The sequence below is a fragment of the Mustela nivalis genome, assembly GCF_964662115.1.
Source record: "Mustela nivalis genome assembly, chromosome: 12".
Taxonomy (NCBI): Eukaryota; Metazoa; Chordata; class Mammalia; order Carnivora; family Mustelidae; genus Mustela; species Mustela nivalis.
Window position 1 is genome coordinate 90,070,508 of NC_139031.1, and position 18,475 is coordinate 90,088,982.

Sequence of the window (18,475 nt, forward strand, 5' to 3'; positions counted from 1 at the left end):
CTGTGCCTATTCTAAGAGCTCTCCGTGCTTCAACCCTCCATCAAGTCCACTTTCAAGTGAGGACACGGAGCCACAGACAAGTGAAGCCATGTGCCCAGGGTTGTTCCGCTAGGAAATGGCAGAGCCAAGACTGGAGCTCCGGCGGTCTGACGCCCCCACCCTTGCTCTGACTCACACCATGAACACCTGTTCCATCTTGTGAGCATAAATGGATCCCTATAAGCACAATGTTCTCGGGGTGGGGGGGGGAGATTTTTCCTGAAACATTTTAAAGAAAATTGGGGGATCATGATTTTTAAACTCAGAATAGTGACTATGAAGTTTACCTATCTCCACACACCTGCCAGGAAGTGTGCAGGAGCGAGATTTTGCTGTAACATTTAGTCATCGCATCTACTGGACAGTTTCTGTACCATTAGGAAATGTGACTCAGTGTCACTCTTTAGGGTTAAAGGCTTCTGTGTTGGGTCCCCTTTTATTCAAATGACAATTTTTTTTTTTTTTTGCAATGAAAGCCAGGTGATAAGACAGGAGCCCTAGAGATCACCTAGGTCATACTCCTTCTCTTACACATGGAAACATGAAGGCAAAGGGAAATGCAGTGACTTCTCCATATCAAATAATCCAACTGGCCCAAGACAATTACGCTAGTGGGACCCAGGGCTCCTGGGTTCTAGCTTCATGTTCTGCCAGATGACTCTGGGTTTCAAGGCCCCCAGATCATGACCTTCACACTAAGGAGAAGCCAGAGGGGCAATGGACACTGGTGACAGCCTAGAACACAGACTCCCCACAGAGCAGCACTCAGTAGTCAGAAGCTAATGGTTGTATTCTCAGAAGTAGAATCCCTAAAACAAAGAAGGCAATAGATGGTTCTAATCTCCCAAGTGATGGCTCTACCCAGCCTAGGGCACTGCACTTACTTGCAGGCACTATACACTTCGGAAGGAAGGGAGAGAGGCTCAGAGGGGACTCTGTCTTCCAGTATCTTAAGGACTAGTCTATGGGAGGAAGATTAGATTTCTACTTTGGCCCCGAGGAGTGCAGTCAGAAGCCAGGTAGGAGCAGGAAAAGCACTGATTTGGAAAGGAGACAAGCCCGACTACAAGCCCCACAGGGCTACTCAGTAGCTGTGACCTTGGGCAATCTTCCCTCTCCCAGTCTAAATCGGTTCTTCCACAAGTGGAAATTCCTTCTCCCCTAAGTGTCTGCTAAATAATTCATCAGCCAAGCTGTACTGAGGTAGGGCTAGCTTCCCAAAGCCAGGGCTCCAGTCTGTAATTGAGAGAGCGAGGTGGGCTCAGCTCTCTCCCATCAGATCCCCTGCCCACCCCACCCCCGCACTCCTCGCTCCCGCTCCCATCCAGCTCCTCAATCGCCACGTTCCCAGCCTGGCTCGCAATAGCTCCCAGGGGGTAAACTCACCCTTTCGCTCAGCCTCCTTCCAAACCCTCTGGGAGTTTCCTCCCGCAGGCCAACCACAGCACCGAGGAGCACTTCCTCCTGCTGGGTTTCTCCGACTGGCCCACGCTGCAGCCCGCCCTCTTCGCCCTGGTCCTGCTCTGCTACCTCCTGACCCTGGCAGGCAACTCGACTCTCGTGCTGCTGGCCGTGCGCGACCCGCGCCTGCACACACCCATGTACTACTTCCTGTGCCACCTGGCGCTGGTGGACGTGGGCTTCACCACGAGCGTGGCGCCAGCGCTGCTGGCCAGCCTGTGCGGCGCAGAGCTGTGGCTGTCCCGCGCAGGTTGCCTGGCCCAGCTGTGCACGTCGCTGGCGCTGGGCTCCATCGAGTGCCTGCTGCTGGCGGTGATGGCGCTCGACCGCGCGGCCGCTGTCGTGCACCCGCTGCGCCACGCCGAGCTCGCCTCCCCACGCCGGTGCCGCGCGCTGGCCTGCGCCTCCTGGCTAGGCGGCCTGGCCAACTCCGCCACGCAGAGCGCGCTCCTGGCCGCACGGCCACTGTGCGCACCCCACCGGCTGGACCACTTCTTCTGCGAGCTCCCCGCGCTGCTGCAGCTGGCCTGTGGTGGCGGCCGCGACACCACCGAGCGCCAGATGTTCGCTGCGCGCGTGGTCATCCTGCTGCTGCCGTCCGCAGTCATCCTGGCCTCGTACGGCGCCGTGGCCCGTGCCATCTATGGCATGCGGTCCCGGGGCGGCCGCAGGAAAGCGCTGGGCACGTGCGGGTCCCACCTGACCGCTGTCTGCCTCTTCTATGGCTCCGCCATCTACACCTACCTACAGCCCACGCGCCGCTACGACCAGGGGCGGGGCAAGTTCGCTTCACTCTTCTACACCGTGGTCACCCCGGCCCTCAACCCGCTCATCTACACCCTCAGGAACAAGGAAGTGAAGGCGGCAGCCAGGAAGCTCCTGGGCAGTGTGGGGAGAGGGCAGGCTGGACGGTGAGTGCGGGGTCGAGGAGGGAAGAAAGGGCGAGCCCAGGGCCCACAGATGGGAATATCCACTGGGAAGGCAGCGAGCCCTCAGCCTGTCCATTTCCCTGTGAGAATCGGCAAGATGTGTCCTCAGGGAGTCTGAGGTCCTTGGGGAGGCCCCATCCTCCCCCGGCAAGATGTTCCTCTCCTTCTGGGCAAATCCCTCTATGCTGCATCTACAGGTTCAGGGAGGGGAAGTGGCCTTCTGGCTCTCTCTTAAGCTGAAGAAGAGAGAGAGCTTACTTCGAGAGGAACTTCCCCATCCTCAGGGGTCCAGTGACAACGCCCAGAGAGTCCATACGCTGGCAAGATCCTGTACTACAGGACAACTAACGTTCCCTCTCCCCCAGTCTGATGGCGCACACTGTTGAGACCCCACAGTGTCTGGCCTCAGGAGTCCCCCAAGTTGACAGAGAAATCCCAGACTCTACCCTGCCGGAGACCCATCCAAAACAAGGAGCTGCAGTTGCTTGTCTAGGGAAATCAGTCCGACCTAATGCCCACCTAACCAGGTCACTAGTGCCACCAAGAGCACTAGAGCCCAAAGCAGAACAAGGAATTCCCCTAAGTGGGGGTTGTGCCGCTGGGGTTCAGCTGGGATCTCTTCTGCACAAGGTGGTTCTTGAGCAAGTTTAAAGAGCAGAAGGGACTAGACATGTCTTAGGTGGTGTGGAAAATGTGTTCTTGACCAGTCATGAGACACAAGAGGGACAGTGAGACAAAGGAGTGAGGGAGGGAGGAAGATGGAGGAAGAGACCCACATTCCCCAGGGAGGAGCAGACATGGGGTGGGGGGTGCAAGAGGCAGCCAAGAAAAGGCTCTGTCAGCCAGGACCTGGGCACAACCTTGGGAGTCAACGGGAGACCAATCGAAAGCCCCCACCCAAACCATACCCCCCCCCAGAGAAGACCTGCTAGACCCTAAGGCAGGCAAGACAGAGACGGCTCCACAACCATACCTCCCCCAGGGACCCCCCACTAGAGAACAAAATCTCTGAGTCCCCAGGAGAGGTGTCTTCCCACGCCCACTATCATCTCCAGAAATAAGAAGAGCTGAATTCGCAGTGGGGCGTAAAGAGTAAGATAGCACACTGTGCTGGGATTCATTTCCTACCAAACAACGTTAAATAAGGACAGAGAAGGTAGTTTAGATGAATTTCTAAATTCTTTATTACTTAGATTGTAATCATATCAGAGGAATTAACACACTTCAATATAAATCATTTCACTGTTCTCTACAAGCAGAAATTCAATTTAATTCAACACATTGAGTGATATTACAGATAAAATGTATCGGTGGGAAATTAGGGAAACATGGATCCCAATGTGAAACTTACTATCTTGTTGGGCAGAAGAAGAAATATGAATTTTTCTAAAAATCAGAGGAACAAGGGAGAGGATTAAATTGCAAGCTGGTTCGGATGCTATCTCTACTGTGCCTTAAAATACTATTTTCTATTTTCAGTAATATACACAACCCAGACACCTAATCAATTGTGTTCAATCAAAAAATCATGGAGTTAAAAAGTTTTCTGCAGTCCTCCTTCCCACTTCACCCCTAACTTTCCCTTTCTCTTTCTCGTTCATTTGGGAAAATCATCAAAGGATGTGGGAGGAGTAGGAGCTAACAGCAGGCTCACCCCCCAATGCAGTAGTCTGCCAGCCAGAGTGAAGTGCCCATCTGATGCCATAATCCACCATGGTCCTCCCGTCTTCCAGCCTCTTGCCATTGCAAGTCACAATCTGTTGCTCAGGCTCGATCTCTGTCTTGGTCTCAATCATCTGTTTCACCTGGGCCACTGAGCTGGACCTTCACACCTGGAGGAGGTGCCTCTGTGCCCCTCACCTGACTGCACCAGAGACACCAGCAGCTCCTCATCACTGGGTGTCACCACCTTCAGAGTGAGGTGGACAGTCATCTCCTTGTCAATGCCGTGAGACGACAGCTTCCTCTGGGGCTTAAGCATCTTGGAGCCCAGCAACAGTCCTGCACGGGATCTTGGTTTTAGCCCAGACATGTTCGTTGATCTTCCTCACTCTGTCCTCCAAGTTAGCTGTGAAAGTCATTAATGTCCTTCCCTTGGAATAGACCTTCACCTGGACAACAAAGGCCAAGAGACCACAAATCAAGGTGCCTGGAACGCCTGCCACCTTTACACCACTGTCACCTCCTTGCCTGGCCCTGCCCTCCAGCTCCTATACAACAGGCTATGTCCTTCCCTTTTGTGGAACTTCTCTTTAGGAATTTCAAGCTTATAACACAGGAAAATCATTCTTTTCCTTTACAACCATACGTCTCATTCATCCCAATGTCATTAGTGATTTCCCACATTCTCCACACGCCTCCTATCCAGATAAAGGTTGTCAAATGCCAAAAACTAAATCCAATTACAAAGCACCCACAGTTATATACTGGATGCCAAAAGCAGCTCCCAAAGAGAATTATCAAGACTTGTCAGCTCATGGGACACTCACACACTGCCCTCCATGACTACTTTAGAAGGAAACCCTGGACAGGACACATACTCTCCGTACTCCTGATTTCTTTCTTACTGTCCCATGGCCGTGTAATAACTCACACATTACAGTGACACAGTGTTCAGTGTGACTTGTTCCCCTGGACTTCCTTTGTGTTTCTATCTACCTATTGCAGAATATGGTCTCCTGTAGCTAGACCAGGGCCTCACTCACAGAAGGTAGGGCCAGATCGAAGTCTTCCTTCCATAGCCTGAAGCTGGCCAGTGCACTTCTGTGTTGTCACTGGCAAGCCTGGGAGGACCTCCTTCCTGCTCTATTTAAAACCATCTTCCCAGTCTGGACGTCACAGACATTTCCTCACAGGACCAATGCCCCTCTGTGCTAAGCAGCTCCCCCATGCCAGCCCACATGTACTGCACGTGTTCCTTAAAGGCTCACAGATCTGGTCATTAACACCTTAGAGTGAAGGAGTTTTGTGTACCTCTTTTTTGGGAGGAGAAGATGTTGAAGAGCCCAAGGTTCCTAATCAAAAGGAGGACAAAGGGCTCCAGACAACATTTCCATAGGTTCAAATCAAGCACTGTGGGCCCAAAGCCCACTCCCACTTCCCACCATTCTCCCCTAACAGTGCTGGTCGGGCCTGACACAGAAGAGCACTGAGGAGCCAAACAAGTCACTTCTATTCCCAGAACCTTCCTTCCGCTCCTGTAGAGATCAGAGCCTGTCTCGGGCCCTGTAGGATGCCTTCTCAGCCACTCTGCCCCCACCTCCCCAAGCTCTGTCCCTCGTGGACTCCTGAAATCACTCCCCAACCCTTGGCGGTGCTTTCCCTCTCCCCATCCTCACTTTTCAACCCCAGCTTACATGGAGGCGAGAAGAGCCAGATGCCATGTCTACAACCAACAGAGCAGACACAGAAGGCTGAGGAATAGGACTGGTATCCAGCTTATGCACAAGCTGAGTTAGAAATCCCCTGCCTGAACCACTGTGCCCACACCCTTTGTCCTCCTAAGATGTCATGAATTGTCTTTCACTTTCACTTGGACAGAGTCAGTACACACAGAGAATACTCTCTGATCAAAACATTCCTGTCCTCCATTCCACCCGCCCTCCTCTTCCCAACATAGAATGGTCCCTCTCTGTGGAGAACTTCCCCACTTAACAACCCACCACTACAGTCTTGACTTATGACTGCCCTGCCCAGAGCTTTGGGCCCTCACCTACTTCAAGACCTTTACTACTAGATGGTCCTCTCCTGCTGCTTTTGAGAACCTGCCCCATGCATCACTCAGGGGCTTTCCTGAGAGCAAGGCTTCCCAGGAGAAGATGTAGGAGTCTGTGAGGAGTGATGAGCCCGTGATCACCCTGTTCAAGCCAGTTGGGCAGAGTGGGAGGCCCAGGAGAAGATGTAGAGTCTGTGAGGAGTGATGAGACCATGACCAGATTATTTACACCAGCCATGCAGAATGGGAGGCCCAGGAGAGGATGTGGAGTCCGTGAGGAGTGATGAGACCGTGATCAGCCTGTTCACACCAGCCAGGTAGAGCGAGAGGCCCAGGAGAGGAGGTAGGAGTCCATGAGGAGTGATGAGACCATGACCAGACAGTTCACACCAGCCGCGCAGAGTGGGAGGCATGCCTCCAGATCACACAGGATACACAGCCTACTCTGAGAGGAGATGGGAGTTTCAGTCCTGGGGTGCCACTTGCTCCCTTAACTTGGGCAAGTCTGTTCACCACCTGAGATGTTTGTTTTCCAGTGAACGTGACATGATTGGTGAGAATTCAGAACACAGTTTGTAAAATAGACCTTACATCCCTGGGTCTTGAGCTCTCTAGCACACTTCCGTTCCTGGCTCAGAACCAGCAGCCCAAATCTAGTACTTAGAACAATCCTGGCCCAACAATCAAGGGCTAAGCCCACCTCCCATGTAGCAGAACAATACACATAGGCTCTCACACTGCGGTGACTCTGTTTCCCCGGATTTACTGCTGGACACTCTCTACTCCCTGTGCTCTGTGATATCACACACACCATGCTGCTCCTCCCTCCCTGGCTCTGGAGGTTTGGATCAGACAAGAAGGGAGGGCACAGGCCGTGTGCCCTCAGAGAAACTACTTTACTACTCTGATCCTCCTAACATTCCAGAGGAATCCCTGCCCTCCCCCAAACTCCCAGGACAGTGCCACAAAACACATCTCCAAGAAAGCCTTTATGAAAGGAACTCCCAATTTTTTCAAAGTAAAAATCCCATTAAAATGTCACTATCATCTTTTTTGCTGTGTTCTTAGTGGCCATTTACTGTATCTTCAGCACTGGTAGATGTCAAATGATCCCATTTTACTGCAGGACTTTCCATCCTGGAGAATGTGGTTTCTAGAATTGCCTATACAGAGTAATGGCACTTCTGGTAAGCACCAGTCCAGGGTTTCAAAAAACTCAACATAAATCAGGTTCTCCTATTTGAAGCTCCTATTAGATAGCCATAAACTTGGAAAATTTTTAGTTAAATGTATTTTGGGGTAGATGCTATTTCAAACATATAGGATGAGAGTGGAGGGAGAAAAGAGTCTGATGGAACAGACAGGAAACAGTGGGCCCTGCCAGTCTCCCTTCAGAGGTCTCTCCAGGTTCCTACCATCTGCTCTGTGCATAAATCAAGACTGTCATCTTGGATCTGCAGAAGCTGCCACCCCCACCCCACATTCATCATCCAATAGGATCTGTGGATTCTGAAACATCACCAGTAACTTAGCAGAAAAGGGGGGCACCTGGGTGGCTCAGTGGGTTAAGCCTATGCCTTCAGCTCAGGTCACAATCTCAGGGTCCTCGGATCAAGCCCCACATTGGACTCTCTGCTCAGTGGGGAGCCTGCTTCCTCCTCTCTGGCTACTTGTGATCTCTGTCTGTCAAATAAATAAATAAAATCTTTTTTCAAAAAACTGAGCAGAAAAGATCAGATCAGGTGGATGGAGGCAGGGACAAGCCCACAGCAGGAATAGAGGGGAATCTCACAAGCCTGGGCTCCTCATTTCCACATTTTAGCTGCACTCATTACCTTCTTAGCCCTTTGCCTCCTTCCTGGAAAGGGAAGCAGAGAGGAGGTGTCTAAAGCTGCTTAGCATTAAATCATTCTTCTCCTCCTCCCCCTTCTAGCCTTTCCTGCCTGGGCAGCCTACACCATCTTGGGGCAGAGGCCTCCTTTCTCGGGGGAGCAGGGAATCTCGAGAGAAGCTCCTGCATGGAGATCCCAGGAGCCACCTCTCTCAGGAATGGTGTCTGTCAGAGCTGTACCCGCAGCCCAGATCCGAGCGGCAGATCTGCAAGTCTAGCAGCTTCTGTGCACAGTTCCGAGTTCCCTGCCACCAGGTCACAAAGCATGCATCTCCTTCCAGCTCTACCAGGTGTCCCCTGACACCTTGTCTCTTTACACAGAGACAAGATGTAAGCTGTGCCTCCTCCAGGAAGCCTTCCCTACCTCCTGTCCCAGTCTGGATCATGTGCCCATCCTCTGTCCAATTGTTCACCTTCCCCAAGCCCCTCAGAGCAAGTGTCTCCAGCAGGAAGATCATCTGCTTATTTGTCTATTTGCCTCCATGAAACACTGGAGACCTGGGGTGGGGTGGGGGAGTCCATGATTGTGTCTTGACTAATTTGGATCTCTAGCACTTCCCAGGCATGCTGTCTGGTACAGTAAATACTTAGCATTTAGCAAATGCATGAATGAACTAAAAAAAAAAAAAAATGAGTAAGTGAATAACAAAATTGGAAAATAACATTTAACAAGTACTTGCTAGACTTCAGGAGCTGTACAGGTGTTCATAAATGGCCCCTGATGCACTGTTCTAGCTTTCTAATGAGGTAAGTGTCCGTTTCCCCACTGCACGCCATGCAGTGAGCTCACCCAGTCACATTGGGAGGAGCAGGTGAGCAATTCTTCAGGCTCAAATCTCGACGGCTGTCCTTCTGCTCATCTTCTCCCAGTGGAAAGGGGTGGGGGGGGGTTGACATGCATGCCTGTGCATTACAAGGAGGGTACATATCAGGGAAGAGGTGCAGACAGACCAAGGAAAGCAGAGCCTGCAAGGAGAGCTCTGGGTCCTATGCAGGTAGGATCCTCCCTAGAGGGAGTACCTAGACCATGGGGCAGCCATGGGCAAAGAGCCTGTGAGTGCAGCAGGCAGAGCCTGGGGGAGGATGGCAGCCCGCCCAGGACTGGGAGGGTTAACTGTGCCACTGTCACACTCGTCTCAGCCACAGGGGATCTCCAGCAGGGAGCTACCAGAAAGGCCAGCCTCAGATTCTCCCAGGAGTTACTGATTCAGGGGATTCCCTACCCAGCCAGGATCTGGATCCTGAGAAACACTGTCCTTTCAAGGAATCAGAATACAAACCTAGACATTGACCTCTCTCTTTTCCCTCCTCCCTTTCTCTGCATAGTTCCCTTCCATGGCAAGGGCTGTCCCCCATGGAGTCACAGCTAGGATTTCTCCCCAGGACCTGACCTCCACCCTGCTTCCTAGCACACTATCAATCTGACCTTTTTTTCCCTTCTGTGTCACAATAAATGTTTTCAGAGGTGGAAGGATCTCTTTCCATCTGCCCTTTGACAAATTCAGGAAACCAGCCAAGGTAAAAGGTTATGAAGATCTCACCAGGTCATAAAACAAATGTCTCAGATATACACAGACCTCCCAGTGTGACTCCCTCGCTGATGGGCAGTCTTGGGCAGCTCACTGCCCTGTGAATCCTTCAAAGAGGCCTCTCTCCTGTCTCTTTAATGGTTCCCAGAATGGTATTTGTAAAACTGCTTTGACATCTAGAATCTTGCTTCAGAAATGTAAACCAAACTCACTCAGAACCTACTGTGACTTTTCTTTTCCTTTATTGATAATTGGGAAAAAATACCAATCCACTCTCAAACATCAATTAAGAAATCCTTAAAATATAAGTCTTTATTTGTGGATATTTCTATTATGTTCCATTGCTCTATATGTCTATCCTTACATCACTAGTACACTGTTTTTATCTCTCAAGGTCATAATAAGTTTTGAAATCAGAGAATATAATTTCTCCGTTTTTTTCTTTTTTCTTTACAAATCTGTTTTAGCTATTCTCAGTTCTTTGTATTCCCATATAAGTTTTAAGATTAGCTTGTCAATTTCTAAAAAAAATCCTGCTTTTTAAATAGGTACTGTATCTATAGAGAAATTTGAGGAGAATACCCATTTTTTAAAATATCCAATTTTAAATTTTCTTCTAGAATTTTTATAGTTTAGCAGTAAGGTCTGTGATCCCTTGTGAGGATATAAAGTGAGATAAAGAGGTCCAGATGAAAATACTTTGGGGTGTTAGTGTATGGTCCTGATTATAACAGGACAATTTTTTAAAAGACTATCTTTTCAAGATGAGGCAAAGTGGCAGAAGAGTAGGGGACCTAATTACATCCGGTTCCTTGAATTTAGCTGGATATCTATCAAACCATTCTGAATGCCCATGAATTCAGCCTGAGATGTAAGAAAATATATCGGATCTCGACAAGTAAAACAGTGACTGCTTTTTGCAAGGCAGGATGTGCAGAGTCCTGAATCTGCAAGTAGTTGTAAGAAGATAAATGGAGCAGGGAGGGAACCTCCATAAGCTGGCTCCTGGAAAGTGATAGAACATCAGAAGCACAAAATCAGAACCCTTAGAAAACTGCTCCAGTGAGAGACATCCCTCTCTGAAAGGGGTTCAGAGGATGAAAAGGGCAGAATTCTAGGTGAGTCACTGTGGTTTCAGGATCCCAGGAGACACAGATGGAATGGGGGTGCCTGAGCTGGTAGAGCCGCCAAGCATTGGAGCAGGGAAACTGGTTACGGTCAGCAAGCCCAAGAGGGACTCTCAGCCTGGCTCACTGTGAGCTGGACCAGTCGGGTGACCACTCTTCCCCTGAGCACCCTGAAAAGGACTGGAACTTGCAGGCCATTTACCATCCCCAGGGAGGAGCAAACAGCTGTGCCCATGTGTGGCAACAACTCTCAGGGTGGGGGTGGCCCTGGACAGGACAGCAGCCAGCCGTGACCCAGGAGCAGCAGAGCAGGGTGTATGCATGAGCTGGCAATAGCTAGCAGACCTAAGTACACAAAGGGCAGTGGTGCTCTTGGGTCCCTGGGACTCCCCCCAGGGGAGTGCAGTGGGTGTGCACCACAAGAGTCTGTGAAGTTTGGCACCCACAAAAGTGAAAACTCTTTGTCCCAGAGGGTTGACTGGAGAGGGGGGCTGCAATCTTTCAGTTCAAGGCCAGAAATCTGGGTACAGCCGTTTTTGCTCTGGTCCTCTGACCCGGTATGGAAAGCCTCCAGGGAACAAAAAACCACACAGACAACCAAAGCTGGAGGCTGCTGGAGGCTGCCATCAACTGTGATCCACAACACAGTCTGGCCACTCCTCTTTGAGAAGGGGCCCAAGAAGTGGCACAAGTGGGGAGAACCCCCTTCCTCCCCCAGGAGGAGTGGTGCCTGAGCATGCTGCAGGAGTCTGCTGGCTTTGGAGACTTCAAGCGGGGTCATGTGCCAGGGACAGAAATGCTTGGCCACAGGTCCAATGAGCACGGAGTGTGGACAGAGACCAGAGAGACACGAAGGATTGACCACTTTTCTGTGAGGGTGCACTGAGGAGTGGGGCCCCAGGCTCTCAGCTCCAGGGCCAGAGACTGGAAGTTGCCATGTTTATTCTCATCCCCAAAGACTGGGATCATTCCCTGCATACTTTCAGACCACAGTGCTTTGAAAATGGAACTCAGTCACAAGAGGAAATGTGGAAACAACTCAAATACATGGAGGACAGAGAGCATCCTGAAAGAATGAATGGGTCAACCAGTCAATTCATGATGAATTTAAAGTGCCCCGACTTGTATTTCTATATACTGATAACCAACTTTCACTAAGAGATTAAGAGAGCAATGCCATTGACAATTGCATCAAGCAAAAAAAAAAAAAAAAAAAAAAAAAAAAAAAAAAAATCTAGGAATAAAAGTAACCAAGAATGAGAAAGACCTGGTATACTGAACACATGGTAGAAAAGGAAGGAAAAATATGTGTGTGTCAGTGGGTGAATGTATGGGCCAAAGATTTGGAAGATGATGGAAATAGATGGAAGCATACGCCATGCTCATTAACTGGAAGAGTTAATAATCTTTACATGTCCACCGTATCCAAAGCATTCTGGAGAATGAAGAAAAGAGAGAGAGTCCAAGATGGCATAGGAGTAGGACACCTTCATTTCATCTGCCACAAGGACTTTAGCTAGATAGCTATCAAACCATCCCGAACACCTGCAAATTCAAGCACAGATCCAAGAAAACAATAGCAGCAACACTACAAATAGAAAAGTGATCACTTCCCACATGGTAGGAACTAGAGAAAAGTGAGTCTAAGCTGATAGGTGGGAAGATAAACCCTGACAGGGAGGAGTCTCTGTCAGCCGGCTACTGCCAGGTGCTAGGGACAGCAGAGCACAAAATTGGAACTTTTAGAAGTCTGCTCTGGTGAGGGATGTCGCTCTGGTGGCTGGGCAGGGGGTGGAACCCTCGACAGGACAGTGTGGTCTCAGGATCCTTGGGGTCTCAGGAAGAACGGGGGTGCTTGAGGGCAGCAGAGCTCCCAGGCATCAGAGCAGGGAAGCTGGCTCCAAAGAATGAGCCCAGGAGTGGGCTCTAAACTGGAGGTTACCATAAACTGATCCACAGCACAGTCTGGCCACTCCTCTTTAAGAAGGGGCCCAACAAGCGGCACACCTGGACAGAGCCCCTTTCCTCCCCCAAGAGGGATGGAGCCTGAGCATGCTGCAGGAGTCTGCTGGCTTTAAGACTCCAAATGGGGTTGTGCGCCAGAGACAGAAATGCCTGGTCATAGGACCGGTGAGCACAGAGTGGGGGCAGAGACCAGGGAGACACAAAGGATTGACCATTTTTCTGTGAGGGTGCACTGAGGACTGGGGTCCTGAGCTCTCAGGTCTGGGACCAGAGATAGGGAGGCCTCCACGTTCATTCTTATCCCAAAAGATTGGGATCATTCCCTGCATATTTTCAGACCACAATGGTTTGAAAATGAAACTCAATCACAAGAAGAAATGTGGAAAGAACTCAAATACATGGAGGCTAGAGAGCGTCCTACTAAAGAATGTATGGGTCAACCAGTCAATTCAAGATGAATTTTAAAAATTCATGGAAACACAGAATGAAAACACAACCGTTCAATATCTCTGGAATCCAGCAAAGGCGGTCCTAGGAGGAAAGTATATAGCCCTCCAAGTGTTTCTCAAGAACCAAGAAAGGCCTCAAATAGACAACCTAACCCTACACCTAAAGGAGCTGGAGAAAGAGTAGTGTAGAAAGCCTAAACCCAAAAGGACAAGAGAAATAATAAAGATTAAAGCAGAAATCATTGCAGTAGAAAGCAAAAAAATAGTAGAACAATTCAACAAACTATGAGGTGCTTCTTTGAAAGAATTAATGAGATTGATACACCCCTGGTCAGATTTCTCAAAAAGAACACAAAAAGGACCCAAATAAATAAAATCATGAATCAAGAAGGAGAGATCACATCCAACACCAAGGAAATACAAAAAAGTCTAAGAACATAGGATGCCAACTCTATGTCAACAAATCAGTCTTGAAAAAATGGATGCATTCCGAGAAACATAGAAACGACCAAAACCGAACCAGGAAGAAAGGGAAACCTGAAGAGACTCATAATCAGCACCAACCTTGAAGCAGTCATCAAAAATCCTCCAGGAAACAAGAGCCCAGCACAAGATGGCTTCCCAGGGGAATTCTACCAAAACATTTCAAAAAGATTTAATACCCCTTCTTCTGAAACTTCTCCAAAAAATAGAACTGGAAGGAAAACTTCCAAACTCTTTTGATGAGGCCAGCATTACCTTGATCCCAAAACCAGACAAAGACCCCACCCAAAATAATTATGGCCCACTATCCCCAATGAATATGGATGCAAGAATTCTCACCAGCATACTAGCCAATGAGACTCAACAGCCCATTAAAAAAATAATTCACCACAATCAGATTGAATTTATGCCTGGGCTGCAAGGATGTTTCGACAACAGCAAATCAATCCATGGAATCCACTGCCTTAATAGAAGAAAGAACAAGAACCATAGGATCCTCTCATTAGATACAGAAAAAGCATTCGACAAATTAATGCATCCCTTCTTGATCAAAACTCTTCACCATGGAAGGATAAAGGGTATATACCTCCACATCATAAAGGCCAACTATGGGAAACCAACAGAGAATACCAATCCCAATGGGGAAAAACTGAGAGTTTTTCCCTTCAGGTCAGGAACATGACAGGGATACCCATTCTCATTACCACTGTTCAACATAGTATTAGAATTCTTAGCCTAAGCCATCAGACAAGAAAAATAAATAAAAGGCATCCGAATGAGGAATGAAGAAGTCAAACTCTCACCCTTTAGGATACTTTAGGATACTTTCCTAAAGTATCCTAAAGTATCCTAAAGGTAGAATTCCCCTGGGAAGCCATCTTGTGCTGGGCTCTTGTTTCCTGGAGGATTTTTGATGACTACTTCAAGGTTGGTGCTGATTATGAGTCTCTTCAGACAATAGGATACTTTCTCTGGAAAACCCAAAAGACTCCACCCCAAAATTGCTAAAACTCATCCAGGAATTCTGTAAAGTGGCAGGATATAAAATCAATACACAGAAATCACTTGCATTTGTCTGCAGCAACAGTGCAACAGAAGAAACAGAAATTAAGGAGTCCATCCCATGTATAATCATGCCCCAAACCATAAGATACTTGGGACTCCATCTAACCAAAAAGGCAAAGGATATGTACTGAGAAAACCATACCATAGTCATGAAAGAAATGGAGGAAGACACAAAGAAATGGAAAACTTTTCCATGGTCATGGATTGGAAGAACAAATATTGTGAAAATGTCCATGCTACCCAGAACAATCCACAGATTCAATGCAATCTCTATCAAAATACAATCCACGTTTTTCATAGAATGGGAATGAATAATCACCAAATTTGTATGGAAGCAGAAAATATCCCAAATAGCCAATGGGATGTTGAAAAAGAAAACCATGGCTGATGGCAAAGCAATTGCAGACTTCAAGGTCTAGTACAAAACTGTAATATAAAGACAGTATGATCCTGGCACAAAAACAGGCACACAGATCAATGGAACAGAATAGAGAAACCAGAAATGGACCCTCAACTCTAGGGTTCAACTAGTGTTCCTCAAAGCAGGAAAGAATATCCAATGGGGGGAAAAGTGTCTTCAATAAATGGTGTTGGGAACAAGGGAAATCCACATACTGAATAATATAACTGGACCATTTCCTTATACCACACACAAAAAATAGACTCCAAGTGGATGAAAGATGTCAATTTGAGACAGGAATTCATCCACATCCTTGAGAAGAACAGAGGCAGCAACTTCTTTGACCTCAACCACAGCCAACTTCTTGCTAGACATGTCTCCAAAGGCAAGGAAAACAAAAGCAAAAAGGAACTATTGGAATTTCATCAAGATAGCAAAATTTTACACAGCAAAGGAAACAGTCAACAAAACCAGGACAAGAAAGAGAATGAGAGAAGATATTTTCAAATGACATATCAGGTAAAGGGCTAGTATCCAAAATCTAGAAAGAACTTATCAAACTCAACACCCACAGAAAAAATAATCCAATCAAGAAATAGGGCAGGGGGGTGCCTGGGTGGCTCAGTGAGTTAAAGCCTCTGCCTTCAGTTCAGGTCATGATCCCAGGGTCCTGGGATCGAGCCCCGCATTGGGCTCTCTGCTCAGCGGGGAGCCTGCTTCCTCCTCTCTCTCTCTCTCTCTCTCTCTCTCTCTTTCTCTCTCTCTGCCTGCCTCTCTGCCTACTTGTGATCTCTGTCAAATAAATAAATAAAATCTTAAAAAAAAAAAAAAGAAGAAGAAGAAGAAATAGGGCAGGGGCGGCTGGGTGACTCAGTGGGTTAAGGCCTCTGCTTTCGGCTCGGGTCATGATTTCAGGGTCCTGGGATTGAGTCGCACATCTGACTCTCTGCTCAGCAGGGAGCCTGCTTCCTCCCTCTTGCTCTGCCTGCCTCTCTGCCTACTTGTGATCTCTGTCTGTCAAATAAATAAATAAAATCTTTAAAAAAAAAAGATATAGGGCAAAAACATGAACAGACATCTCTCCAAAGAAGACATCCAAATGGCCAACAGACATTTAGAAAAGTTCTCAACATCCCTCGATATTAGGAAAATACAAATCAAGTCCATAATGAGATACCACCTTACACCAGTCAGAATGGCTAAAATGAACAAGTCAGGAAATGACAGGTGTTGGTAAGGATGTGGAAAAGGGGAACACTTTCACACAGTGGTGGGAATGCAAGCTGGAGAAGCCATCCTGGAAAACAGTGTCGAGGTTCTTCAAGAAATTGAAAATAGAGCTACCCTACAAGCCTGCAACTGCACAACTGGGTATTTAATCTAAACCACTAAAGGTGCCATGTTTGAGTGATAAAATCCACAAGTCAGGGAATGTTCTGTGCAGCATGGAGACGAAAGCTACCCTGCAGGATGGGTACAGGCTCCCCCACTACTTGAAAGTAGAGTGTTCCTAGGAAACCTCTCACAGCAGAAGTGGTGCAAATGGAAAAATGAACCACCATTCCATTTCTACAGAAAAATGAGTGAGCATGCTCAGACACCAAAAGTTCCTTCTCTTTGGCTCTTTCTACAACTCAGGACACAACATCCTCATGGATGCCCAAAATAAATGGAGATAAAGTACAGCAGATGCTCACAGACACAATTCAAAATGCTGGTGGCTGGACACAGAGAGCAATGCCCAGAAAGGAGCTGGTTGGGGTACATACCACCTCTGTAGTGGTTCCCCACAAAGCAGATGCTGAACACAATGTCCACTTTTTGACTTTTTTCATAAGAGAGAAATCCTCTTCAGGTTTCTTTCTGCTACTGGAGCTTGGTAATAACATAGATCTTTCAAAAAATCCAAGTGGGGGACTTGTACATGAAAATTGCTGAGAGGGTAGAAGTTCAGAGTTCCCCCAGACACAGACATCAGCAGGTCCTCTGTGAAAGGCACCTTCCTCAGCAGGTGGAACACGGACTACCTCCTATCCCCAGAAACCTCCTTCGCCTCACTCAGTACAACCCACAAGAGCTCATAGTTATCTCACATCCTCTTTTCTCTCACTCCCAAAATTGAACCCATTGGTAAATCCTGTGAACTCCGTCTTCAATAGGTACCCAGAATAGCATAACCCCTCCTTCCAAGGCCACCACTCTGGTCCACACTGGAGCTCATCTCTTGCCTGACTTCCTGGAAAAACTTCATCATTGACCTTCCTTCCCTATCCTCAACCTGTGTCATCAGTTCTCAACACTGTAGCCAGGATGGCCCAGTGAAACAGGGTCCCATGGAGTCACAGCCTTGCAATGGCTTTCTGTCACCCTGTCACCTCACTGAAGTCATGTCTTAAGCTGTCTCCTGTGGCCATAAAGCTTGCTGATTCTGCTCCTGGATATACGTGGCATGCTCCTGCCCCAGGGCCTTTGCATATGTGTTCCCTTCTGTTTAGAAGGCTCTTGGTGTGATATCACTTACCTTCTTTAGAACTTGGCTCGAGCATCACCTTCCCAGTGAAGTTCCAACTGGCCACTATATGAATAGCAAGCACCACTGTCACCCCCCCCTTCAGTACCCCAGCCCTGTCTCTTGCTTTATATTTCCAGAGCAGTTATCCCAGTCATCAGGCCATCTCACCAAGGGGAAAACGGAGCCCTACTCAGATGGTTTCACCCCGGACTCCCTCTGATTTCCTAGTCCAGAGCCCTGGGGGGAAATGCCACCAGAGCTCTTGCACAGCCACGATGCCTGGGACAATGGGTCCCCTTACAACACCCTAAAGACCATCAGGGAAATGAGCCATAAGAGGAATCCACTTGCACACGAAACCTGGAACCAGACAACTTCCTCGATTCCAGGGGAGCATATACACTTCCTCCCTTCGCCTGATGTGCTCACCTGAAAAAGCTGAGCAGAGAAGCATCCCAGGGTCCACACCTCCCTCTGGTCAAGGTCGTGGGAAACAGAGCTCTCTTCCCTGCACTAGCCACCTGTGATTGAGGTCCGGCATCCCCCGTGCTGGGGCAGAATGGTGCACCTGTCCTCTTTCCTGGAACGTCATGACAAACCAAGCTTTGCTGCACAGTTTTCAGGAAGGAACCTGCAGCAGCAGCCACCACCCAGGATCAGTCTCAGTCTCGCACATCAGGCCTCATGTGGAACTAGAGCTTCGAAGACACTGGTGAGTCATGTGGCCTTGAAACCTAATGGCAGGAGCTGACATTTCAGTTCCAAATGAAAACCGGCCTCTTCCACACAGCACAGGAAAGTGGAGGATTTCTCAGGGGTGCGGCTCTGGAAGAAGCGCTTCTGCCGGCGGAATTCACAGGCACCAGGCAGAGGACACCTGCGATGCCACATCTGAGGAAGCAAGAGGTAC

At 48.5% G+C, this 18,475-nt stretch overlaps 1 pseudogene across 1 annotated transcript; it reads left to right on the forward strand.

Moving 5' to 3' along the window:
- Nucleotides 1-580: 580 nt before the first annotated feature.
- LOC309845006 (putative olfactory receptor 2I1 pseudogene) lies at nucleotides 581-2,415 on the forward strand (annotated as a pseudogene). Its single transcript has 2 exons — nucleotides 581-586; nucleotides 1,438-2,415. The product of its transcript is annotated as a putative olfactory receptor 2I1 pseudogene (transcript).
- The last annotated feature ends 16,060 nt before the right edge of the window (nucleotides 2,416-18,475 follow it).